The following is a 27,630-nucleotide window of genomic DNA, read 5'->3' on the forward strand; positions in this document are numbered from 1 at the left end:
CGGAGAACTTCGGCAGTTGCCGACCAGCCACCCTCCGGTAGGTGGATGCGGACGTTGTCTCCAGGTGCCAAGGCAAGAAGATCAGTTGCCAGAGTGTAGTGTGCCACCTTCTGCTGAGCACGCTGCTGTCACATCCTTTGCAGTACGGGAATGTGGTCGAGTGTAGGGACAAGAATGGATGGCACAGTGGTCCTGAGGGCGCGACCCATCAACAGCTGGGCTGGTGAGAGGCTAGTGGCTAGTGGGGCCGAGCGATAGGGCTAAGCAGAAATCCGATCCGGCATCAGCAGCCTTGCAGAGGAGCCGCTTGACGATATGAACGCCCTTTTCCGCCTTGAAATTTGACTGGGGATGCAGAGGGCTGGACGTCACGTGTGTGAAGCCATACGAAGCAGCAAAAGAAGACCATTCTTGGCTTGCAAAACAGGACCCATTGTCCGACATGACAGTAATCGGAATGCCATGTCAAGCGAAGGTGTCTTTGCATGCCCTTATGACAGCGGACGATGTTAAATCGTGCAGGCGTATAACCTCTGGATAATTTGAAAAGTAATCTATGATGATGACGTAGTTCCTGCCAAGCGCATGAAAGAGGTCCACACCCACCTTCGCCCAGGGGGACGTCACCAACCCATGGGGCTGAAGCGTCTCGGGGGGTTGATCCGGCTGAAACCTTTGGCAGGTGGGGTAGGAGAGCACCATGTTGGCAATGTCATCGCTGATGCCCAGCCAGTATACCGCTTCTCGGGCCCTCCATCTGCACTTCTCAACCCCGAGATGGCCTTCGTGCAGTTGGTCGAGGACCAGCTTGTGCATGCTGTGTGGAATCACAATCCGGTCCAGCTTTAGGAGGACACCGCCAATGACGGCCAAATCGTCCCGGACATTATAGAATTGTGGGCACTGTCCTTTGAGCCACCCTCCCGTCATGTGGTGCATCACACGTTGTAGAAGGAGGTCAGCCGCAGTCTCCCGGCGAATACGGGCCAGACTTGAATCGTCAGCTGGCAGATTGGCCGATGTGAAGGCCACATGCACTTCGACTTGACAGACGAACCCCTCCGAGTCGGGCGGTGTGCTTACTGTTCTGGACAGGGCATCCGCGATGATGAGGTCCTTACCCGGGGTGTAGACCAGTTGGAAGTCGTACCTCCGGAGCTTGAGCAGGGTGCGCTGGAGGCAAGGGATCATCTCGTTCAGGTCTTTATGTATGATGCTGACCAGGGGGCGATGGTCGGTTTCCACGGTAAACTGGGGGAGACCATACACGTAATCGTGGAACTTATCTATTCCGGTCAACAAACCAAGGCACTCCTTCTCGATCTGCGCATAGCGCTGTTCTGTGGGGGTCATGGCCCGCGAGGCATAGGCGACCGGGACCATGATGCAGTGTCGTCCCGTTGCAGGAGTACCGCCCCAATCCGGGACTGGCTGGCATCAGTCGAGATCTTCGTATTCCGAGAGGTGTCGAAGAACGGCAATACCGGGGCTGTGGTGAGCTTAAGTTTGAGCTCCTCCCGTTCCTTCTGGTGTGTGGGCAGCCACTGGAACTCCGTGGACTTCTTAACTAGGTGGCGAAGAGCCGTTGTGTGGGAGGCAAGGTTGGGAATGAACTTCCCCAGGAAGTTGACCATGCCTAGAAAGCGTAGCACTGCTTTCTTGTCTGCCGGCTGCGGCATGGCTATAATGGCGCTCACTTTGTCTGCATCCGGACGGACCCCTGACCGGGATATGTGGTCCCCTAGAAACTTTAGCTCAGTTTGGCCAAAGGAGCACTTTGCTCGGTTGAGGTGCAGGCTGTGTTCCCGTATCCGCGCGAAGACACGGTGGAGACGACTGATGTGCTCCTGTGGTGTGGTGGACCAGATGATGACGTCATCAACATAGACGCGCACCCCTTCGATGCCCTCCATCATCTGTTCCATGATCCTGTGAAATACCTCGGATGCCGAGATGATGCCAAACGGCATTCTGTTGTAGCAGTACCTGCTGAAAAGAGTGTTGAAGGTGCACAGCTTCCTGCTGGACTGATCCAGTTGGATCTGCCAAAAACCCTTCGAGCCATCAAGCTTTGTGAAAATTTTAGCCCGGGCCATTTCGCTCGTGATCTCCTCCCATTTGGGTATGGGGTAGTGTTCCCTCATTATGTTGTTGTTCAGGTCTTACAGGTCGATGCAGATCCGGAGTTCGCCAGAGGGCTTTTTAACGCACACCCATGGCGTGGGCTCCGTGACCCGGGATAGCACTCCTTGGTCCTGGAGATCCTGCAGCTGCTGCTTGAGGCGGTCTTTGAGTGGTGCTGGGACTCTACGAGGTGCGTGAATGACCGGGGTGGCATCCGGTTTGAGCCGTATTCTGTAGGTATAGGGCAGTGTGCCCATGCCTTCGAATGCCTCCTGGTTGTGGGCGAGGAGCGAGTGGAGCTGTGCCCTAAATTCAGCATCCGGGAAGTCTGACGTGCCTTCTTGAGACAGAGCGTGTACCCGCTGAACGAGGTGGAGAACCTTGCACGCCAGTGCGCCTAGCATTTGATGGACCAACAATCTCGAAGGACAGTGTGGCCTGATACGCATTGTGCGTCACCTGGAGCTGGCAGGATCCCATGGCCGGGAGAACGTTTCCGTTATAGTCGACCATCTTACAACGGGATGGCCGAATTGGTGGTCTGACCTTCAAGGCGTAGCAGGCTGACCATGCTATCAGGTTGGCGGAGGCACCAGTGTCCAGACGGAATGTGATTGATGATCGGTTGACCGTTAGGGTGGCACACCATTCATCACCCGGATTGACACTGTTCACTGGCATCGGTTGATGGGTCCTGCTTGGAGACATCCGTTTCCTGTCGATGAACACAACACGGAAGGCTTCCCGGTCATCTGTATCGCCGGTCTGTATATCGTCCGGGTATGATTCGGAGTATGGAGGCTGAATGGTCCGCACGTCCCTGCGAGGCTGTCGGAATTGGGGAGCGTTGGCAGGTTGAGCTGCTCGGCAGCAGGCAGCGTAATGGCCCATCTTGCCACAGCAGAGGCATTGTCGGTTCTTTGCTGAACATTGCCGCTTTAAATGTGTGGATCCACAGTTGCCGCACGTCGTAACGTCATGGCGTTCGTTGCGGCATCGCGCATGCGCAGTTCGGTCCTGCGTAGAGCGCGCCTGCGCGTCACGTCCCTCTGCGTCGACGTCTCTTTTGGCGCGTACAAGCACGGGAGGCCACGAAAAGCGCGCGAAATGACCGCCCTCGTCCGGGCCACGGGCCGGGAGGAACTCGATGGACTGGACCCGCTCGGCCTCATAGGACCCCTGCCCTGCCGATTTGGCCGCGTAGGATCCCTGTCGTGCCGACTCGGCCGTGTAGGATCCCTGCCCTGCCGATTCGGCCGCTTGGAATTGGGAGTAGCGGCTGGTCGCATTTTCATGGAGGACGCAGGTTTCGATGGTGGTGGCTAGGGTGAGACTTTTTATCTTGAGGAGCTGCTGGCGTAGGGTGCCCGAGGTGACCCCAAAAACTATCTGGTCCTGAATCATGGAATCAGAGGTGGCCTCGTAACCGCGGGACTGCGCGAGGATACGGACGTGTGTAAGGAAAGATTGAAAAGGCTCATCCTTACCCTGCAGGCGCTGCTGGAAGAGGTACCTCTCAAAACTCTCATTTACCTCGACGCTGAAGTGTTGCTCGAGTTTGAGAAGGACCGTCTTGTACTTCGTCTTGTCCTCACCTTCCGCGAACACCAGGGAGTTGTAGATGTGGAGTGTTGCCCTGCCGTGGAGAGGAGGACGATTTTCCTGGTGTCCGAAGCATTCTCCCTGTCTGTGGCTTCTACGAAGAACTGGAAGCGCTGTTTGAACAACTTCCAGTTAACGCCGAGGTTTCCAGCGATTTGGAGCGGCTGCGGCGGGCTGATGGTGTCCATGGCGCAGGATGGCGAATTCCTGAGGATGAGTAGGCAGGTCTCACAGGTACTGGGTTCCAATCCTGGTACTGTGTCGTGTTGGGTGCTCTGCTACACAGACGAATCAACACGGTTGCGGAAGGTACTCAGCACATGGTGAATGTCTGAGTGGCTTGCTGTGAGCTCTGTGCCCTGAGCTGGCTCCTGCTGGAACAAATCGGAAGTGTTGTGTTCCCCGTTTTATAGTGTGTCTGCTCTTGCTTGTGATTGGCTGTGATGTTGCGTGTGTATTGATTGGTCCGTTGATCAGTCCAGCAGCGTATATGTGTGTTTGCACCATGATGTTTATCTGAATATCATGACATATCCCAGTGCTCAATGGTATTCCAGCCTCTACATCCTCTCCTGATAAGTATACCCCAGTGCTCAATGGTAATCCGTCCTATATATCACCTGATATGCATACCCCAGTGCTCAATGCTTCCCAATCTGTATATCACCTGATAAGTACGTCCCAGTGCCCAATGGCATCCCAGTCTGTACATCACCTGATAAGTACACCCCCGTGCCCAATGTTTTCCAGCCTGTACATCCTCTCCTGATAGGTATACCCCAATCTACAAGGTGGCCCAGCCAATATTTATCCCTTAACCAACATCACTAAATAAACCTATTTCTTAATCATTCGTACATTGTTCTTTATGGCAGCTTGCACTAATTGGCCGCTGTGCTTTCTGCATTGCAACAATGATTATGTCTGTAAAATGCTTTGCGATGTCCTGAAGCTGCGGAAGGTGTTACATAAGTACATATTGTTCTTGTTCCATTTTTCATTCCAAAACAATGATCAAACATTGAACTGAGCGGTTTAGAAAATGCAACTTATTCTATTTTCTCTTTTTTAAATTAACATGCGTAGCACTGGTTCATATTAATCGCACGAAAGCCATTTGATCTCATTCTCTCCACAGATTTAAAATTAATTAAGTCTGTCGTAGGAGGCGCAGGGCATACCATCAAAGAGTATTGTCTCAAATGGTAATGTTAAGACAGGCAGAAGTTTTAATAATTCAAAGAAACAAGATTGCATAATGAGTCTGAGAAGAGAGTCAGAGTCTGGAGTTGCTGAGGGACTGGGGAATGAGGAATAGCACAAAACATGCTGATAACGTGCAAAGCAATGGGGTCACTATTAACCCCTCTGATGGTTGGGAGAGTGTTAAAAATAAAAATGCACCTCGCTGTGTATGTGCTTGCCTCAGTTTTTACATCAGTGCTTCAAGAGGCTTGCAGACATCGCGGCATGGAGAGGTGGGGGACTTAATGAACATATTAAAATCAGCACTCCAAAAGCATGGGGCGAACCTGCCTTAAATTTAACAGCTGTCAGCCAGGTTTCCCAAGGCTCAGGGAGCAAGCAGCTAAATGAAGATGACAGCCTTTAGATCAAGCATGGAAGTATTTTCTAAAAGCCTGACTTATGAGTCTGAAAGAGTACTTCACCCCGACCCCTCAAACAGGCTTCAGAATCTCTACCGTCCAACCTGGTCTTTCCTCACTTGAATTGAGTTGGAAAAATAAAGACATTGTGGGCGGGATTCTCCAGCCTCCCAACCGCATGTTTCTCGGCTGTGGGAGGCAGCGTGCCGTTGGCTGGTGGTGGGATTCTCGGCTCCTGCCGCTGTCGATGAACATTCCAGATGAAGCCACCCCATGCTGCCGTGAAACTCACGGGCAGGGTTACGCTGCCGGCAGGACCAGAAAATCCTAGCCTTTTTGTCGAAGCTTTTGATCTTGCACTCATCAGGACATGCGCAAGGATACAATGTAAGGGGAATCAATAAATTTATACCATATGTGAAGAATGTACTGATTGGCCCACTTGCCAACCAATCAGCGCACTTTTTATATACTATAAATTTTATAATTCCCCTTAAATTGTATTCTTGCGAACGTCCTGATAAGTGCAAGATAAAAAGCTTTGACAACTGATGACTTTTTTCAAGCAATACTCCTTAATCAATGTTGTATTCGCTCAAGCACACCCCATTCCAACCATCCCTGCACAGCACCAACCCCCTCTCCAACCCAACATTCTTCAGCATCCTGCCCTGTAACCAGCTCACACTTCAATCCCTCCCTTCTTCTCTCATCATTGCGGGGCTTTGAGCCCCACCCAGCCCCACCTCCACTAAACCCGATCTTTCGTGATTGTCAGGGACTACCCCAAAACTGGTGACAGCCTTTTTGCTGCCCTGCTGCTGGTCCGTCTCCCAATCTGGCTGCAAAGCCGATATGTGACAGACAAGGATAAATAAAAGGCTGGGATAAAACTGAAATTCAACGGGAAAAATACAGAGTCCACTTTGGGCGCGTTTAGCGGGGTGTTTCTCGCCGGCTGCAGCGCCGCTATTTTTTTGCTTCAGCGATGAACGCCCGTCAAGGCTGCACTTGATAATAATAATAATAATCTTTTATTGTCACAAGTATGAAGTTACTGTGAAAAATCCCAAGTCGCCACATTCAGGCGCTTGTTCAGGTAAGCTGGTACGGGAATTGAATTCACGCTGCTGGCCTTGTTCTGCATTACAAACCAGCTGTCTAGCCCACTGAGCTCGACCAGCTACATCATTTCCTGCATTATGAAATTCTATCAGGGCTTGACACACCAGATGCAAGGAGGATGTTTTCTATAGTTGGAGAATATTGAACCAGGGGACACAGTCTAAGGATATGAGGTAGATCATTAAGGACTGGGATGAGGAACAAATTCTTCACTCAAAGGGTAGTGGACCTATGGAATTCTCTACCACGGAAGGCCATGGATGTCAAGTCACTGAATGATTTCAGAGTTAGATTTTTTTTAGGTTTTCATGGCATCAAGGGATATGTGGAGAAAACGGGAATATAGCACTGCCATATCGAGGATCAACCATGATCATATTAAATGGTGGAGCAGGTTTGAAGGGTCTGAAGTGTTGGGTACTCTGCTACACAGACAAACCAACACGGTTGCGAATGGTACAACGCAGTTTTATTGCTAACATTTATTTATATTGGTAAACTGTTTACTGAGGTTCGATCATGACCCTTGATTCTGTGGACCTATTCCTAATTCTATCTTGTAGTGGCACTCAGCACATGGTGAATGTCTGAGTGGCTTGTAATGAACTCTATGCCCTGAGCCGTCTCCTGCTCGAGTCCCCAGGAAGTGTTGCGTTCCCTGTTATGTACTGTGTATGCTCTTGGCTGTGATTGGCTGTTGTGTTGTGTGTGTTGATTGGTCCGCTGATCTGTCCATCAATATGGAGATGTGTATGTGCTATGATGTTTACCTGAATATCATGACATCCCACCTTTTTTACAAGAACATGTGCCTACGTGGTCATAAATAGAGATGTGTACTGAGTGTAGCTAATTGTGTGTGTGTGCAATATTTACAGCATGTACATGGGGCTAAACTATATACAAGGGGCGATGTCGGGTGCGACATAACAACGAGGTTGTACCATAAACAAAGAACGGGGAAATGTTGAACGACAGAACTAATTCCTGTAACGATAAGAACAGAAACATATTAACACAGTGGTATTATGAGTTCAATGTACAAGCAGTCTCATAAGTCCAGTCTAGTAGGTGGGTGACGAATTCGGGTTGACCGCCTCAGGGGTGGGTCTGGAACCACCGGCTGAGGAATGGGCCTGGCCACGGGCGACGACGGAAGGGGCATGGTGGCAGGCAGCTCCACAAAGTCGATATCAGGAACAACAGGAGGGCGCTGTGTTGGTGTAAGTTCCCGTAGTGAGCGTGGAAGTAGGCGAAGAGCCTGGTGATTGCGCCTACGAATGGATCCATCAGGCATGCGAATCAGGAACAAGCGGGGAGCCACGCGTCGGAGAACTTCGGCAGGTGCTGACCAGCCACCTTCTGGTAGGTGGATGCGGACTTCGTCTCCAGGGGCCAGGGCGGGAAGATCAGTTGCCCGTGTGTCATATGTCCTCTTCTGGCGACCGCGCTGCTATTGCATTCTGTGTAGTACCGGAGCATGGTTGGTTGTGGGTGCCAGAATGGAAGGCACAGTGGTCCTGAGGGTGCGACCCATCAACAGCTGGGCTGGTGAGAGACCAGTGGCTAGTGGGGCCGAGCGATAGGCCAGCAGGGCTAGGCAAAATCCGATCCGGCAGCAGCAGCCTTATAGAGGAGCCGCTTGATGATGTGAACGCCCTTCTCCGCCTTTCCATTGGACTGGGGATGCAGAGGGCTGGATGTCACGTGTGTGAAACCATATGAGGCAGCAAAAGATGACCATTCCTGGCTGGCGAAACAGGGCCCATTGTCCGACATGACAGTCATCGGAATGCCGTGGCGAGCGAAGGTGTCTTTGCAGGCCCTTATGACAGCGGACAATGTCAAATCGTGAAGGCGTATGACCTCTGGATAGTTGGAAAAGTAGTCAATGATGATGACATAGTCCTTGCCGAGCGCGTGAAAGAGGTCCACACCCACCTTCGCCCAGGGGGACGTCACCAACTCATGGGGCAGAAGCGTCTCAGGAGGTTGCGCCGGTTGAAATCTTTGGCAGGTTGGACAGTTGAGCAACATATTGGCAATGTCATCACTGATGCCCGGCCAGTATACCGCCACTCGGGCCCTCCATCTGCACTTCTCGACCCCCAGGTGGCCTTCGTGTAGTTGGTCGAGGACCAGCTTGTGCATGCTGTGCGGAATCACAATCCGGTCCATCTTTAGCAGGACACCATCAATGACGGCCAAGTCGTCTCGGACATTGTAGAACTGCGGGCACTGCCCTTTGAGCCACCCTCCCGTCATGTGGCGCATCACACGTTGTAGAAGGTGGTCAGCCACAGTCTCTCGCTGAATACGGGCCAGACTGGAGTCGTCAGCTGGCAGATTTGCCAATGTGAAAGCCACCTGCGCCTCGACCTGACAGACGAACCCCTCTGAATCGGGCGGTGTGCTCACTGCTCTAGACAGGGCATCCGCAATAATAAGGTCCTTACCCGGGGTGTAGACCAGTTGGAAGTCATACCTCCTAAGTTTAAGTAGGATGCGCTGGAGGTGAGGGGCCATCCCGTTCAGGTCCTTATTTATGATGCTGACCAGGGGGCAGTGGTCAGTCTCAACGGTAAACCGGGGGAGACCATACACATAGTCATGGAACTTGTCTATCCCTGTTAGCAAGCCCAGGCATTCCTTTTCGATCTGCGCGTGGCGCTGTTCTGTGGTGGTATTGGCCCGCGAGGCATAGGCGACCGGGGCCCATGACGCAGTGTCATCCCGCTGTAGGAGCACCGCCCCAATGAAATGAAAATTAAAATCGCTTATTGTCACAAGTAGGCTTCAAATGAAGTTACTGTGAAAAGCCCCTAGTCGCCACATTCTGGCGCCTGGTCGGGAAGGCTGGTACGGGAATTGAACCGTGCTGCTGGCCTGCCTTGGTCTGCTTTCAAAGCCAGCAATTTAGCCCTGTGCTAAACAGCCCCAGCCCCAATGCCGGACTGGCTGGCATCAGTTGAGATTTTAGTGTCACGAGATGTGTCGAAAAACGCCAATACCGGTGCTGTGGTGAGCTTAAGTTTGAGCTCCTCCCATTCCTGCTGTTGTGTGTGTAGCCACTGGAACTCCGTGGACTTCTTGAGGAGGTGGCGCAGTGCTGTCGTGTGGGAGGCAAGGTTGGGAATGAACTTCCCCAGGAGGTTGACCATGCCTAGGGAGTGTAGCACTGCTTTCTTGTCTGCCGGCTGCGGCATGGCTGTAATGGCGCTCACCTTGTCCGCATCCGAACGGACTCCTGACCGGGAAATGTGGTCCCCCAGGAACTTCAGCTCGGTTTGGCCGAAAGAACACTTGGCTCGGTTGAGGCGCAGGCCGTTTTCACGTATGCGCACAAAGACGCGCTGGAGACGATAGATGTGCTCCTGTGGTGTGGTGGACCAGATGATGACGTTGTCCACGTAGACGCGCACCCCTTCGATGCCTTCCATCATCTGCTCTGTGATCCTATGAAAGACCTCGGATGCCGAGATGATGCCAAATGGCATTCGGTTGTAGCAGAACCTGCCGAAAGGGGTGTTGAAGGTGCACAGCTTTCGGCTGGACGGATCCAGTTTGATCTGCCAAAAATCCTTCGAGGCATCCAGTTTCGTGAAGATTTTAGCCCGGGCCATTTCGTTCGTGATCTCTTCCCGTTTGGGTCTGGGGTAGTGTTCCCTCATTATGTTGTTGTTGAGGTCTTTTGGATCAATGCAGATCCGGAGCTCGCTGGAGGGCTTCTTAACACACACCATGGAGCTGACCCATGGCGTGGGCTCCCTGACCCAGGATAGGACCCCTTGGTCCTGGAGATCCTGTAGCTGCTACTTGAGGCGGTCTTTGAGTGGCGCTGGGACCCTGCGAGGTGCGTGAATGACCGGGGTGGCGTCCGGTTTGAGCCGAATTCTGTAGGTGTAGGGCAGTGTTCCCATGCCCTCGAATGCCTCTTGGTTGTGGGGGAGGAGCGATTGGAGCTGTGCGCTGAACTCTGCATCCGGGAAGTCAGATGTGAGAGAGAGTGGACTCGTTGCACGAGGTGGAGAGTCTTGCATGCCTGTGCGCCGAACAGGGAGTCCTTCGATGATCCAACTATCTCGAATGAGAGTGTGGCCGTGTGTGTGTTCTGTGTCACCTGGAGCTGGCAGGATCCCATAGCCGGGATAACGTTCCCGTTGTAGTCGACCATCCTGCAGCGGGACGGCCGAATTGGTGGTCTGACCTTCATGGCGTAGAAGGCTGACCATGCTATGAGGTTGGCGGAGGCGCCAGTGTCCAGACGGAATGTTATCGGTGATCGGTTGACCGTTAGGGTGGCACACCATTCATCACCCGGATTGATCGTGTTAACTTGCACCGGCTGGTGGGTCCTGGGTGGAGACATTTGGTTCCCATCACTGACCGCAACACGGAATGCGTCCCGGTCGTCTGTGTCACTGGTCTGGATATCGCCTGGGCACGACTCGTAATAAGGAGGCTGAATGGTCCGCACGTCCCTGCGAGGTTGTCGGAGTTGGGGAACATTGACAGGTTGAACTGCTCGACAGTAAGCAGCATAGTGGCCCACCTTGCCACAGCGGAGGCATTGTCAGGTTCTTGCGGGACATTGCCGCTTTAAATGTGCGGCTCCACAGTTGCCGCACGTCGTGATGTCATGGCGTTCATTGCGCCATTGCACATGCGCAGTTTGGTCTTGCGTTGAGCGCGCCTGCGCATCACGTCCCTCAGTGTTGCCGTAGTTTTTGGCGCGCACAAGCGCGGGAGGCCTCGAAAAGCACGCAAAATGGCTGCCCTCGTCCGGGCCGCGGGCTGGGAGGAACTCGATCGCCTGGACACGTTCGGCCTCGTAGGGTGCCTGCCTCGCCGATCCGGCCGCGTAGGACCCCTGCCGTGCCGATTCGGCCGCCTGAAATTGGGTATAGCGGCTAGTCACGTTTTCGTGCAGGACACAGGCTTCGATTGCAGAGGCTAAGGTGAGGCCTTTTATTTTTAAGAGCTGCTGGCGTAGGGTGCCCGAGTTGACCCCAAAAACGATCTGGTCCCGAATCATGGAATCGGAGGTGGTGTCGTAATCGCAGGACTGCGCGAGGATACGGAGATGCGTAAGGAATGACTGAAAGGACTCATCCTTACCTTGCAGGCGCTGCTGGAAGAGATACCTCTCGGCGCTCTCGTTGACCTCGACGTTGAAGTGTTGGTCGAGCTTGAGAAGGACCGTCTTGTATTTGGTCTTGTCCTGATGCTTATGGGACACACTCTCTGTAGTCCGTTCGGGAGGTGCTGGGAGCTTTTCCTTTGGTGCTGATCGGGGCAACATTTTAAAGGGCATCCCAGTCTCTGTGGAGTCAGACTCACCGGCTCTATCAGGCCCCATCCTGCTACAGTGATGGCATAAACCACACCCCCTGAATTATCTTTTCGGTGAGGCTCCAAATCTGGACTAAAAACCCGGCTGTGCAGCTGGAGAGATGCACACTGATCTCAGTCAGAGCTTGACACTCTGAAAAAACTTCCACCCAGAAGTATACCTTTCAGCCAATCGAGGAATATCCTGGGCACCAATATCTTGGGAGGGAAATTTGCTACAGCTCTTCGGGGGGCTTTAAACTAATTTGGCTGGAGAATGGCAAACTGATTTGTAGTCCAGGAGATAGCGTTGCTGGAGTTCAAGAAGTTGAGGGTAGTGAAGTACTGAGGAAGGTACCAAGGTCACAAGAGTGGACCTGCAGGCATGAAGGTGGTTTAAAATGTGTCTACTTCAATGCGAGGAGCATCAGGAATACAGGTGGTGAGCTTGAAGCATGGATTGGTACCTGGGACTACGATGTTGTGGCCATTATGGAGACGTGGATAGAAAAGGGGCAGGAATGGTTGTTGGAGGTTCCGGGGTTTAGATATTTTAGTAAGATTAGGGAAGGTGGTAAAAGAGGTGGAGGAGTGGCATTGTTAATCAAGGATAGTATAATGGCTGCAGAAAGGCAGTATGAGGAGGATCTGTCTACTGAGGCAGTGTTAGAAATAGGAAAGGAGCGGTCACTTTGTTAGGAGTTTTCTATAGGCCCCCAAACAGTAACAGGGATGTGGAGGAAAAGATTGCAATGCAGATTTTGGATAGGTGCGGTAGGAACACAGTTTTGTTGTTATGGGTGACTTTAACTTTCCAAATATTGATTGGAACCACTATAATTCGAATAGTTTGGATGGGGCTGTTTTTATCCAGTGTGTGCAGGAGGGTATCCAGACACAATATGTGGATGGACCGACAAGTGGCGGGGCCACATTGGATTTGGTACTGGGTAATGGACCGGGCCAAGTGTTAGATTTGATTGTGGGAGAGCACTTTGGAGATAGTGACCACAATTCGGTGACTTTCATTATAGCAATGGAGAGGAATAGGAACATATGGCAGGGCAAGGTTTATAACTGGGGGAGGGGTAATTACGATGCGATTAGGCAAGAATTGGGGAGCATAAGATGGAAACAGGAATTGTCAGAGACAGGCACAATTGAGATGTGGAGCTTGTTCAAGGAGCAAATACTGCGTGTCCTTGACATGTATGTCCCTGTCAGGCAGGGAGGAAATGGTCGAGTGAGGAGACCATGGTTTACAAAAGGGGTTGAATGTCTTGTCAAGAGGAAGAAGGGGGCTTATGTAAGGATGAGAAACAAGGTTCAGTTAGGGCACTTGAGGGATACAAGATAGCTAGGAAGGAGCTCAAGAAAGGACTCAGGAGAGCTAGGAGGGGGCATAAGAAGTTGTTGGCGGGTCGGATCAAGGAAAACCCCAAGGCTTTTTACACTTACGTGAGGAGCAAAAGAATGACCAAGGTGAAGTTAGGGCCGGTCAAGGGCAGTAGTGGGAATGTGTGCATGGAGTCTGAAGATATAGGAGAGGCCCTAAATGAATACTTTTCTTCAGTGTTTACAAAGGAGAGGGGCCATATTGCTGAGGAGGATTGTGCGATACAGGCTGGTAGGCTGGAGGAGGTAGATATTCGGAAGGAAGATGTGTTAGAAATTTTGAGAAGCCTGAGGATAGATAAGTCCCTGGGCTTGATGGAATCCTGGGATTCTTTGGGAGGCGAGGGATGATATTGCAGAACTTTTGGCTTTGATTTTTATGTCCTCACTGTCTACAGGAATAGTGCCAGAAGACTGGAGAGAGGCGAATATTGTCCCCTTGTTCAAGAAAGGGAATAGGTATAACCCTGGGAATTATAGGCCAGTTAGTCTCACTTTGGTCATAGGTAAATTATTGGAAAGGGTCCTGAGGGATAGGATTTATGATCATTTGGAAAGATACAGTTTAATCCAGGCTAGTCAGCACAGATTTATGAGGGCTAAGTCTTGCCTCATAAGTTTGATTGTATTCTTTGAGGAGGTAACTAAGTACATAGCCAAAGGTAGAGTAATTGATGCCGTATACGTGGACTTTAGTAAGGCGTTTGATAAGGTGCCCCATGGTCGGCTAATGCAGAAAGTAAGGAGGCATGGCATAGAGGGAAATTTGGCCGATTGGATCAGTAACTGGCTATCACATAGGTGGTGGTAGATGGTAAATTTTCATCCTGGAGCCCAGTCACCAGCGGTGTACCACAGGGATCAGTGCTGGGTCCTCTGCTATTTGTGATTTGTATCAATGACTTGGATGATGGAGTTGAAGGTTGGGTTAGTAAATTTGCTGATGACACCAAGATTGGTGGAGGAGTGGATAATGTGGAGGGCTGTTGTAGGCTGCGAAGAGACATTGATAGGATGCAGAGGTGGGCTGGAAAATGGCAGATGGAGTTAAACCCTGAGGGTGAGGTGATTCATTTTGGTAGGAAAAATTTGAATGAAGATTAAAGGGTTAACGACAGGATTCTGAAGAATGTGGAGGAGCAGAGAGATCTCGGAGTTCATGTCCATAGATCTCTGAAAGTTGCCACCCAAGTGGATAGAGCCGTGAAGAAAGCCCATAGTGTGTTAGCATTTATTAACAGGGGGATTGAGTCTAAGAGCCATGAGGTTATGCTGCAACTGTACAAGACCTTGTACAGTTAGACCACATTTGGAGTATTGTGTGCAGTTCTGGTCACCTCATAATAGGGAGGATGTGGAAGCATTGGAAAGGGTGCAAAGGAGATTTACCAGGATGCTGCCTGGATTGGAGGGTAGCTCTTATGAGGAAAGGTTGAGGGAGCTAGGGCTTTTCTCATTGGAGTGAAGGAGGATGAAAGGTGACTTAATTGAGGTGCATAAGATGATGAGAGGGATAGATAAAGTGGAGTTTCAGCGACTTTTTTCTCGGGTGGATGTAGCTGTTAAAGGGGGCATAACTATAAGGTTCATGGTGGGAGATATAGGAAGGATGTCAGAGGTCGGTTCTTTACTCAGAGAGTGGTTAGGGTGTGGAACGTACTCCCAGCTGTGGTAGTGGAGTCGGACACTTTAGGAACTTTCAAGCGGTTATTGGATAGACAGATGGAGTGCACTAGAATGATTGGCAGTAGGTTGATTTGATCTTCGTTTCAGACTAGTTTGGTGCAACATCGTGGGCCGAAAGGCCTGTACTGTGCTGGACGGTTGTATGTTCTAAGAGCCTGCTCTGCCATTCAATGAGGTGATAATCCTTAACTCCACTGTCTCACCTTATCCCCATGACCCTTGATTTCCCTTACTGATTGAAAGCTGTCGATCTCGGCCTTGAACATATTTGACGACCCAGCCTCAACAGCCCTCTGCGGCAAAGTATTCTCAGCGAGTCACTGCCTCTGAGAGAAAAAATTCCTCCTCATCTGTGTCTGAAATGGGCGACCCCTTTTTTGAAGACTAAGCTGTGATCCAGTAGTAGCGGCTTGGCTTCGTAGTCAGAAAGCTGCTGCTCATGATCCACTCGAGAGTCATGAGCTTAAAACCTAAACTGCCAGTCCAGAGCAGGGCTACAGTAGTACTACAGAGTCTTTGGATAACACATTAAACCAAGAGCTCTCGGATGGCCAGAAAAGATCCCATGACGAGATTCGAAGGTGAGCAAGGGTGTTTTCCTGCACTCTCTATCCTGCAACACACATCAGCAAAACAGACCCTGTTTATGGAACCTTGCTGTGGAAAAATAGGCCACATTTCAGAAGTACCTCACAGGCTTGAAAGCACTTTCGTAATAAAAGGACATGAAAGGCGCTATATAAATGTAAGTTATTTCTCTCCCACTCCCCACCACTCCCTTCCCTTCCACATCCTGAAAAAGTTATATCTCATCCTGCCATATCATATTGACTCTTGAGTTACATGCTATAGAAGTGAACCACTATAAATAGAAGCACAGACGATTTTCAAAGTTAATGAGGCATAACCGCAGGTTAAAAAGAGTGGCTATGACATGCTCTATGAAAGCAGCTACAAATCTATTGTTATCGCAGGTGGGAGTAACACTAATGAAATACATTATTAAAAAAAGGTGCCTTCACATTCGCTCCGTGCAGTATGTATGTGTAAACAAGTGACAAACCTTGGAATATCTATCCGCCCACTCTTCCCCCACTTGCCTGTCAGCACACGTGAAGAAGTGAATATTAAATTACATAAATTGACAGAATGGGCCTGGATTGAATAAAAGAGATCGAACAGAGTACAACACATGAGGAGCAGGTTACTGTGCTGCAAACACCACTCACCGCCACTTGAATTTTGAAAGGACTCAAGCGTTTGAAAGCACCAACACGCAGGCATAAAAATCGTCATTTCAAAGCGAGATTTTATCAAAAGCGTTGATTACCCTAATCTTCAGACATATCTTATTATTTATTACAATTTTGATGTTCATTGATATGATTTATATTTTCATAATAAAGATGAATTTCAAAAGCGAGAATAATAATCTGCCATATGATACCTTCATGTTGCTGGTTTTCAAAGTCAGGAGCTTTTTAAGTACTTAATGTTAAAGTTATTAATTGAATAAGAAACTCGGTAGAAATCTGGTGTGTCAGGTACATAGATCATTAAAATAATCAAAGAGGCTAATGGAATGATTAATTTTATATTGAGAGGACAAGGGTAAGAATACAAGGGAAGAGAAGTTATGTTTCAGTGATACAAAGCCCTGGTTAAACAACACATGGATGGTATTTAATGGGGGAGATGGGGGTGTTATCGGTCATCTGGTGAGGTGGTAGAGCCCTGTGTCACCTCTTTCAGGCAAGGCCCGCTGAAGGAAGTGCCACTCAGGTACTTAACTGGAGAGTGGTGGACCTTCCTGGGATCAAGGACTATGGGGGTGGCAGACCCACTCGCCAAATACTGCTGGCCACTCAAAGGCTGGCAGCTGTGTTGAACAGCAATGCCACCAGGGAGGCAGAGGCTGCTTCTAGGAGGAAGCCCAGCAGAGACTCAGGATCATCACTGGATCCTAAGAGTGGTGGCTGAGAAAGGGTGGCAAGGTGGGACTCGCGTGGAAGGGGACGGAGGGGCTCAGCAGCAAGAGAATGGGGGTGGGTTTCAGTGGCCCCCAACCCCCTCCTTTCCGATGCTGGTTCCCTTGATCAGGCGCTGAGTGCCTTTGAACAAGAAACCCTGCTGTGAACCCTCATCATGCAACACTGCATGGGTTTGCTAATTGCGCTCCCTGCATGATGAGCCCCCCATGTTGCTGGTTTAATCCAGTGTTGGTGGGATGAGACCTTTCAGTGGGCTTTAATGATCAAGTAAACCAGCAGTAGGAAGGATAAAGATTTATTTTACTTTAACATAAAGTCTTCCCACAACAGTAACTATCTACAATCACAGTCACTGTTGGGACAACCAACGTCCCAGTCCCTGCTCAAGATGGCTATTACGCTCTGTTTTACGAGCCCCGGCTGAGTGGGCCTCCGCGTAGAACCGGGGAAGACCTTACTCCATGAGCCCTGTGGGAAATCAATTATGGCGTCCCCCTTGGGCCTCGTGGGGGTTATGGCACGGGCATTAATTTTATTTAATTGGGATGCAGTCAGAAAGGCAACAATTAAATGCCCCACCCACCAAACTTGCCATGGCTCGCCAACAAGAGAGGATCTAACCATCGCCCCTTGACATTCAATGGCATCACGGAATCCCCCTCAATCAACATCCTGCATGTTACCATTGATCAGAAACTGAACTGGACTAGCCATATTAATACTGTGGCTACCATGGCAGGTCAAACGCTCGGAACCCGATGGCGAGTAATTCACCTCCTGACCCCTCAAAGCCTGTTCACGATCTACAAAGCACAAGTCAGGAGTGTAATGAAATACTTTCCACTTGCCTGAATGAGTGCAGCTCCAACAACACTCAAGAAACTCAACACCATCCAGGACAAAGCAGCCCGCTTGATTGCTCCCCCTTCCACAAACATTCAAACCCTCCACCACAGCTGAACAGTGGCAGCCGTGTGCACCATCAAAAGATGCACTGCAATAACTCACCAATGTTCCTTAGACAGACCTTTCTAAACCCTCGACCACTACCATCTAGCAGATACCTCGGAACACCACCATCTGGAGGCTCCCCTCCAAGTCATTCATCACCCTTACTTGGAAATAGATTGCCATTTCTTCACTGTCGCTGGGGCAAAATCCTGAAACTCCCCCCCCTAACAGCAGAAAGGGTGTACCTACACCCCAAGGACTCCAGCAGTTCAAAAAGGCAACTCACCACTATCTTCAGAAGGGCAAGTAGGGATGGACAATAAATGCTGGCCTAATCAGCGATGCCCACATCCCATAAATTAATTTTTTTTAAATGTTGCCTGTAAAGTACAGTGAACTGTTCTGGGCACCACGCCTTAAGTGGGATGCATTGGCCTTGAAGTCAGGCAATTTAGATTTACCAGAATTATACCTGGACTTCGTGAATTAGATCATGAGGAGAGATTACATAAACAAGGGTTGTATTTTCTAGAATTTAGAAAGTTAATGGATTACCTGATTAACATTTTGAGATGCGAAGGGGAACAGGTGGGAAAAATAGAGCGAAACAATTTCTGCTGCTGGAGGGTTCCAGGCCTAGGAGAAATCATCAAAAGGTTTGAGCTGGATCTTTCAGGAACTTAAGGAACACTTCTACAAACAAAGGGGCGGGAGAAGTTTGCAACGCTCTTCTGCCAATGGCACTTAATGCTAATTAATCTGAATAATATGAAAACCAAGATTGATTTTGTCAGCCAGAAATATACAGGGATATTGGACAAGGATCCATGGGGCGGGATTTGCCAGGTCTTCTCGCCAGTGGGACATTCCGGGCTTGCTGAAGGCCTGAGGTGAATTCCCCGGGGGTGCAGCGGGTGAGCAACCCACATGGGCATTGACTTCGGTAAGAATGGAAGAATCGGCTGTCGGTCAATGACGAGCCACCTCAGGCACTGGAACCTGCTACCAGGAGGCCCTGGAAAATCTCGGCCATGTTCCACCGAACAGTGGAACAGACTCGAGAGGCAAAACACCTCCTTGTTCTCTCCCAACAATTTGCAAGTTTCAGGAAACACGGCACATGTATCATCCGTGACCGATTACGAGTGCAGAATTATTGTCGAGTGTGGAAACAGCCAGCAGCTCATCGGGCATGCAGGGAAGGAATGGAGTGGGAAACGCCATTTCGCTATGTTCTTTCATATTGCTGTATTAAATTACAAGCAACTTCATTTATTTATCTAAAAGCAAATTATTGCGGACACTGGAAACTGAACCAAAAACAGAAAGCGCTGGACAATCTCAACAGGTCTGACAGCATCTGTGGAGAGAGAAGGGAGCTCACGTTTCCATTCTGGTGATCCTTTGTCAAAAGTTTACGCTTTGAAAAGATTCGTCCAGACTCGAAACGTTAGCTCCATTCTCTCTCCACAGGTGCTGCCAGACCTGCCTGTTTATTTGCAACTTGCCGCATCTGAAGTAACAGTTTTCATGAAGCACCTTGCAATGTGTTTACGAAAGCTAAATCCTCTGAAAGTTTCACCTTTTTTTCTCAGATTTTCTATCTCCTCAGACTCACATCAAAGTTCATGCCCTCATGAATGGACAGTTGTAAATGACCATCCAATCATGTCCGCATTCTGCTCCTTCTGCCTTTTTGGTAATCCTCAGCCGTCAATTTATTCACTGAGGGTGTGCCAAAAGCAAACTGTTTCATCACGGTTTCCACTGCTAAACATTTCTCAGTATTTTTAATCCCATGCTAGGGTGGATGTTGCACTGTTACTCGACAAGCAGCTAGGTGGCCCTCTGGCGCTGGCAATAGTTGATCAGGTGCAGGTATAACATACAGATCAATAGTCGGGGAGGTAAATGACAGAATGACACAGCATGTATAAAATGGCTCAAGAAATGAAAGAGTTGCTGGAAGTCGAATATCCTTCCTTTGCAATTTTTTTTTTTTTGAAAACTCATTTTGACTTCAGAAACTCTGGCCTTTCTAACGCATTTCTGCCATAACTTTAGTGACGTTGACCAGTAATCCCAAAGCCCAGGCTAATTGTCTTGGTACATGGGGTCAAATTCCACTGTGACAGCAAGTCGGATTTAAATTCAATTAATCATGAAGTCTGGCATTAATACCTAGTCCCAGTATCGGAGACAAAGAAACCATCTTATTGTCGTAAAAACATCTGGTTCCCAGCTGCCCTTTGTAACGCACAAAGACTCCGTGAGACGAATAGAGTGAAGTCGATGAGGCTTTATTAAGCGTGTCTGTTCCCCCGCAGCTCAATAGTAAACTGGCCTGCGGGGGAAGACTCCGGCTTCTTATACTCCGCCTTCAGGGCGGAGCTAGAGGTCAACGGCCAACCAGGACCCGGGATCTGTCAGCCAATGACATTAGGGCTTCCAGTCCCACATGACCTCCAATACATACTACCACATTCACCCTTTGTCAAAAATGAACCCGGCGGGGTGATGCTTCGTATGGTGGTAAGGGTTTACAGGGCTGGTCCTGGGAGGAAAAAAAACATTCACAAGGCAATACAGTATTGTACAATTTTGTCCTGTTGCAACTATTTACAGAGGGTATGGGAAGAAAAGCAAAATGTTCTTGTGAAAAGTCCATATTTAGTTTTAGATCGACGCCACGAGTCGGTCGGGTGGTCTGGTCGTCCGTGTCGATCGCCTCGGCCCCGGTGGTGGTGGTGCTTATACCGGTGTTGTCGCCTCCAGGAGCTTTACGGTTTCAGCTTGGGCTTTATTCTTGGTCGGTGCTAAGGGGAGGGGAACCGATCCTCCTGGGAAGGGGGCGGTCGCGGGGTGCGGTGGTGGCAGGAAGGGGGGGGTTGGGTTGATGGTGCCGGGGGGGTGTGCGTGTTGCCGGTGGGCGCCAGATCCCGCAGGGAGACCGTGTCCTGTTGGCCGTCGGGGTACTCCACGTAGGCGTACTGGGGGTTCGCGTGGAGGAGGTGAACCCTTTCGACCAACGGGTCCGCCTTATGTGCCCGCACATGCTTTCAGAGCAGGATGGGTCCTGGGGCCGCCAGCCAGGTCGGCAGCGACGTTCCAGAGGAGGACCTCCTAGGGAAAACAAGGAGACGCTCATGAGGCGTTTGATTAGTGCTCGTACATAATAACGACCGGATGGAGTGGAGAGCGTCCGGGAGGACCTCCTGCCACCGTGAAACTGGGAGGTCCCTGGGCCGTAGGGTCAGTAGAACGGCCTTCCAGACCGTGCCGTTCTCCCTCTCTACTTGCCCGTTCCCCCGGGGGTTGTAGCTGGTCGTCCTGCTTGAGGCTATGCCCTTGCTGAGCAGGAACTGGCGCAGCTCGTCACTCATGAAAGAGGACCCCCTGTCGCTGTGGAAGTAAGCGGGGTAACCGAACAGTGTGAAGATGCTGTTCAGGGCTTTAATGACTGTGTCCGCGGTCATGTCAGAACAGGGAATGACAAAAGGGAAGCGGGAGTATTCGTCCACCGCATTAAGAAAATATGCGTTGCAGTCGGTGGAGGGGAGGGGCCCTTTGAAATCGAGACTGAAGCGTTCAAAGGGGCGGGAAGCCTTAATCAGGTGCGCTCCATCTGGCCTGAAAAAATGTGGCTTGCATTCCGCGCAGATGTGGCAGTCCCTTGTGACTGTACGGACCTCCTCTAAAGAGTATGGGAGATTGCGGGACTTGATGAAGTGGTAAAACCGAGTGACCCCCGGGTGGCAGAGGTCCTCGTGGAGGGTTTGGAGGCAGTTAATTTGTGCGTTGGCACATGTGCCGCGGGATAGGGCATCGGACGGCTCGTTCAGCTTTCCGGGACGATACAAAATCTCATAGTTGAAGGTGGAGAGCTCGATCCTCCACCTTAAGATCTTGTCGTTTTTGATTTTGCCCCGCTGTGCATTATCGAACATGAAGGCTACCGACCGTTGGTCCGTGAGGAGAGTGAATCTCCTGCCGGCCAGGTAATGCCTCCAATGTCGCACAGCTTCCACTATGGCTTGGGCTTCCTTTTCTACTGAAGAGTGGCGGATTTCTGAGGCGTGGAGGGTCCGGGAGAAAAAGTCCACGGGTCTACCCGCTTGGTTAAGGGTGGCCGCTAGAGCTACGTCGGAGGCGTCGCTCTCGACCTGGAAGGGGAGGGACTCGTCGATGGCGCGCATCGTGGCCTTTGCGATATCCGCTTTGATGCGGCTGAAGGCCTGGCAAGCCTCTGTCGACAGAGGGAAGGTCGTGGTCTGTATTAGGGGGCGGGCCTTGTCTGCGTACTGGGGGACCCACTGGGCGTAGTATGAAAAGAACCCCAAGCAGCGTTTCAGGGCTTTTGGGCAGTGCGGGAGGGGAAATTCCATGAGTGCGCGCATACGTTCGGGGTCAGGGCCTATTAGCCCATTGCGTACTACGTAGCCCAGAATGGCTAGCCGATCGGTGCTAAAAACGCACTTGTCCTCGTTGTACGTGAGGTTCAAGGCTTTGGCGGTCTGGAGGAATTTTTGGAGGTTGGCGTCGTGGTCCTGCTGATCGTGGCCGCAGATGGTTACATTGTCGAGATACGGGAACGTGGCCCGCAACCCATGTTGATCAACCATTCGGTCCATCTCCCGTTGGAAGACCGAGACCCCGTTTGTGACGCCAAAAGGGACCCGTAGGAAATGGTATAATCGCCCGTCTGCCTCGAAGGCTGTGTACCTGCGGTCACTTGGGCGGATGGGGAGCTGATGGTAGGCGGACTTGAGGTCCACGGTGGAGAAGACTTTATATTGGGCAATCCGGTTGACCATGTCGGATATGCGGGGGAGAGGGTACGCGTCTAGTTGTGTGAACCTGTTGATGGTCTGGCTATAGTCAATGACCATCCTTTGTTTCTCCCCTGTCTTCACTACTACCACCTGGGCTCTCCAGGGACTATTGCTGGCCTGGATTATGCCCTCCTTTAGTAGCCGCTGGACTTCGGACCGAATAAAGGTCTGGTCCTGGGCGCTGTACCGTCTGCTCCTCGTGGCGACGGGTTTGCAATCCGGGGTGAGGTTCGCAAACAAGGACCGGGGTTGCACCTTGAGGGTTGCGAGGCCGCAGATAGTGAGTGGGGGTATTGGGCCGCCGAATTTGAATGTAAGGCTCTGTAAATTGCATTGGAAATCTAATCCCAGCAAGGTGGGGGCACAGAGTTGGGGAAGGACGTGTAGTTTGTAGTTTTTGAACTCCCTCCCCTGCACCGTTAGGGTAACTATGCAGAATCCCTGGATCTGTACGGAGTGGGATCCTGCAGCTAGGGAAATCTTTTGTGCGCTGGGATAGGTGGTCAAGGAACAGCGTCTTACCGTGTCGGGGTGTATAAAGCTCTCCGTGCTCCCGGAGTCGACTAGGCATGGTGTCTCGTGGCCGTTTATTAGCACCGTTGCGCAGAAAGCATAGGAACTCAGCCCATTGAGTTTGCTCCATCATTCAATGAAACTGTGGCTAATCTGTGACAATCCTTAACTCTACTTTCCCGCATTATCCCCATAAACCTTGATTCCCTTACTAATTAAAAATCTGTCGATCTCAGCCTTGAAAATACTTAACGACCCAATCTCTACAGCTCTCAGTGGTAAAGAATTCCACAGATTCACTACCCACTGAGAGAGGAAATTCCTCCTCATCTCTGTCTTAAATGAACGACTCCTTACTCTGCGATTATGCCCTCTGGTCCTCGACTCTCCCACAAGGGGAAACATCCTCTCAGCATCTTGCTGCTTCATTAATTACCTTCCCTCCATCAAAAGGTCAGAAGTTGGCTGATTGTACAGTGTTCAGAACCATTCACATATCCTCAGATATGGAGGAAGTCCATATCTATGTGCAACAAGACCTGGACACAATTCAGGCTTTGGCTACTAAGTGGCCAGTAACATTCACGCCAAACAAGTGGTAGACAATGACAATCTCCAACAAGAGAGTATATTCAGCCCCATTGTTGTGTTATGCTGCTTGGTGTCGCATAAGCTGCTTCCTTGATGTATGCTTTGACAAAGGAAGCTCCAGACTATGAAATGAGTTCAACTTGTTTATTGAACTACTAACACAGTTCTTAAATGACTCTGCTAATCTAGCTGTAGTAACTCAGTCTATCTTTACCAGCCTGCTAAGGGCAGCACGGTGGCACAGTGGGTTAGCCATGTTGCCTCATGCCGCTGAGGTCCCAGGTTCGATCACGGCTCTGGGTCATTGTCCATGTGGAGTTTGTACATTCTCCCCGTGTTTGCGTGGGTTGAGCCCCCACAACCCAAGATGTGTGGGCTAGGTGGATTGGCCACGTTAAATTGCCCCTTAATTGGAAAAAATGAATTGGGTACTCTAAATTTATTTTTTTGAAAACCTTACCAGCCTGCTCTAAGCCACGTGCTGGGTGTGATGCTGTTGATCAACCCTGATGTAGTCTCTAGATGTTTGGCTGTGGAAAGAGGCAGAGAAAGTGTGCCCTGTCCTTTTATATGGGTTGTGAAGTGCCCCCTTGTGGTAATGCCACCTCTGGGTGTCCTGATTACCCATTGGTTGTGTCCTGTTGTAATGACCCATTGGCTGTATGTCTGCATGTCATGACATCTCTGGTGCGCCCTCTAGTGGTTACTTAGTTGTAGTGTATTTACATTAACCCCTTGTGTATACAGTGATGCATATCACCACATCCCCCCATTTTTTCATGTTGCATATTTTCTGTACTTTGTTAAAGAAAATTGAACAAAATTGGTAGATAAGTGATGACATGGACAAGTCATGATGACAGTGACGATTATACAATACCAAATAATATTTATGAGATCAAAGTTCATGAATTTATATGGTCGAGCGGCTTTCTGGTTTTGTTATTGAAGTGTCGATGCTGATGTTATCATTTCCTTGTGAACACCGTCAGTGTCCCTGTGCTTAAGGAACCAAGAAGTCATCAGGAAGTGTTCAAATGGTCAAATCTCTTCGTTGTCTGATTTGGACTCTTTTTTTTTTGATGCTTGTGGTAGCGATTCTTGATGTCATCTTTCCTGTCTGACCTGGACTGGTGTCTGTGTTTGCGGTATTGATGCCGTATGTCAGCTGCCTTGAAAGCTGGTCTGCTTGTTTGTAGTGTAGCAAACGTGAATTTGTAAGATGCGTTATCATGCCATGGTATGTCTGCACACTTGCCATTGTCTTGAGCTGTGCTGTCACAGTGTCCTGCATTTGCAGAGTTATACCATGTCATACCAGTCATTGTTCCAGTGTTGTTGGTTTTGTCGTGCTTGTTGTTGACCTTGGTGCCTTTGATAAGCATCTTGTTGTTGTCTGTGTTGTTGTTTTTGTAGGTTTTGTTGTTGTGTTGTTTCGCTCAATGACCATCCCGAGTGGAGAATTTGAGTCCTTCACAAAGTTACTTGTGTCAGTGTCCTTTGTGGCATCTGCTGTTGCATTGAGCGTGCCGTCTCTGATCCCTCGGTGCTCCCTGTCTGGAGTCATGTCTGGTTAACTTGAATCAGCTTTGGTTTCTTGATACTCCTCGTCTGGAGTCAAAATGTTCAAGATTTCATTTTCTTGTGGAGAGGCTCGAGTGAATGAGGTTTTAATTGACATGGACGCACTGGACTCACGAGTAGTTTCACTTGGATTGTCGAGTGCCTCTGTGTATACGAGCTGAGATCTGTCAGTCTCGCTGTGATGTTGCACATCTTGTATGGGAATTGTGATGCCTTTGTCACTTGTCTCGCATACAGTGGGTAGACCTGCAGTGTCTTCTTGTCGGTTAGATGAGCTGGGTAGACTGTCAGAGTCTTCTTCTAGTGGCTCAAGTAATCTGGGTAGACTGTCATAGTCTCTCTGTTGTTCACGTGAGCGTGGCAGACTTGCATCATCTGCTGCTGGTTGCTCAGGTTAGGTGGATAGGCCTTCATGGTCTTGTTCCTGCATGGATTGCGCTGTGGAGTCTTGCATTGCTTCCATTGTGGAGTCTGTCAAGGAGTTCGCTGTGGAGCCGTGTATCGCTCTCTCAGTGGAGTCTGGCATTGTTCCCTATGTGGAGTCGTGCAGTGGTCTCGCTGTGGAGTCGATCTGTGCGCTCTCAACGGAGTCGTGCAGTGGTCTTGCTGTGGAGTCTTTCATCACTTTCTGTGTGGAGTCGTGCAGTGGTCTCGCCGTGGAGTCTTTCATCGCTCTGTGTGTGGAGCCAGGGACTCTTTGTGGTGCGTGGACCACCCTCTGCGTGCAGTCGGGGACTCTTCGTGGTGCGTGGGCAACTTTTTGTGCGGCATCAGGCCGCTCTCTGTTGGCTTCGTCTTCTTCGTGGGTATTTGACAGGTTGCTGTCATCCAATGTATCGACGATCTGCCATGGCATCATGGTATTGGATTCATCGACCATGAGTCGAGCCGTGTTGAGCTTTGCAACCATGTTGCTGATGCTGTGATCAGCATATCCGAATAACTCAGCCATGTCTGAGTAGTATTCTTTGATAAACTAATTACTTTCTTTTGTTTCGATTTGTCATTGTGCTTTCTGCGTTCAAGGAAGAAATCATTGTCTGAGTAGTAGTCTTCAAGGACCAAATCATCTCTTTGGGCGGTGCTAACTGCTTGTTGCATCGTTCTGCGGAGGTTGATTTCAACTACTGGTACAAGTTCAGGCATTGTTCTGTCTTTCGAGGTGAAAGAATGGTGTTTTGCAGCTTTAAAACACTTCTTTGTAATTTTCGGACATTTCCCCTTTAAGTGGGTGTGGTCCGGGGCCTCTGACGTCATGCCGCTCATGACGTAAAATGTAGGAATGGATTGCGCATGCGCAAATCGCTTTTCCTTTACTGTGCGCTCTTTTCGCAACTGCGCATGCGTGGCTTCTCGCGCATGCACAAAATACTGTTTTGCCGGTTCGCGTTGTCCAGGGAACTGCACATGTGCGGACTGGACCGGCTGGATACACGCAAGATGGCTGCCAATCAAAATTGCCATTTGCTTCTGTTGCAACCCTACCTCTGCCTCGTGGTGAGTATTGGCACCAGTTGCACTGCTTTCTTTTGTGTTTACCTCGCAGTAGCTTTCAAATTTGTCCAGGACTGTCTGGAATTGCGTTCTGTCCTGCCATTTGGAGTATTTAAAGGAGCAGAAGATCTCTGTTGCATGTTCACCCAATGGTGAGTAGAAGAGCAATCATCTCAGCATCGGCCACGCCATGTAGGTCGGATGCTTCCATGTAAAGCTGAAATCGTTGCTTGAATGCACGACAGTTGGCACTGAGATTTCTGTGGTACCTGAATGGATTAGGAACCGGAATCTCGATCATCGTGCCTGGGTTCGGTTGCTGGTTATCACGGATCTTGCTGAGTTCAACTAAATAAATTGAACAGGCACACCTGGTATCATGTTGTGTTATGCTGCTTCGTGTAGCATAAGTTGATTCCTTGATGTATACTTTGACAAAGGAGGCTCCAGACTATGAAATGAGTTCAGCATGTTTATTGAACTATTAACACAATTCTTAAATGAGTTTGACTCACTGCTAATCTAGCTGTAGTAACTCAGTCTATCTTTACTAGCCTGCTGTAAGCCACGTGCTGGGTGTGATGCTGTTGATCAACCCTGATGTACTCTTGAGATGTATGTCTGTGGAAAGAGGCAGAGCATGTGTGCGCTGTCCTTTTATATGGATTGTGAAGTGCCCCCTTGTGGTAATGCCACCTCTGGGAGTCCTGATTACCCATTGGTTGTGTCCTGTTGTAATGACCCATTGGCTGTATGTCTGCATGTCATGACATCTCTGGTGCTCCCTCTAGAGGTTACTTAGTT

This window comes from Scyliorhinus torazame, chromosome 6 (genome assembly GCF_047496885.1).
Source record: "Scyliorhinus torazame isolate Kashiwa2021f chromosome 6, sScyTor2.1, whole genome shotgun sequence".
Taxonomy (NCBI): Eukaryota; Metazoa; Chordata; class Chondrichthyes; order Carcharhiniformes; family Scyliorhinidae; genus Scyliorhinus; species Scyliorhinus torazame.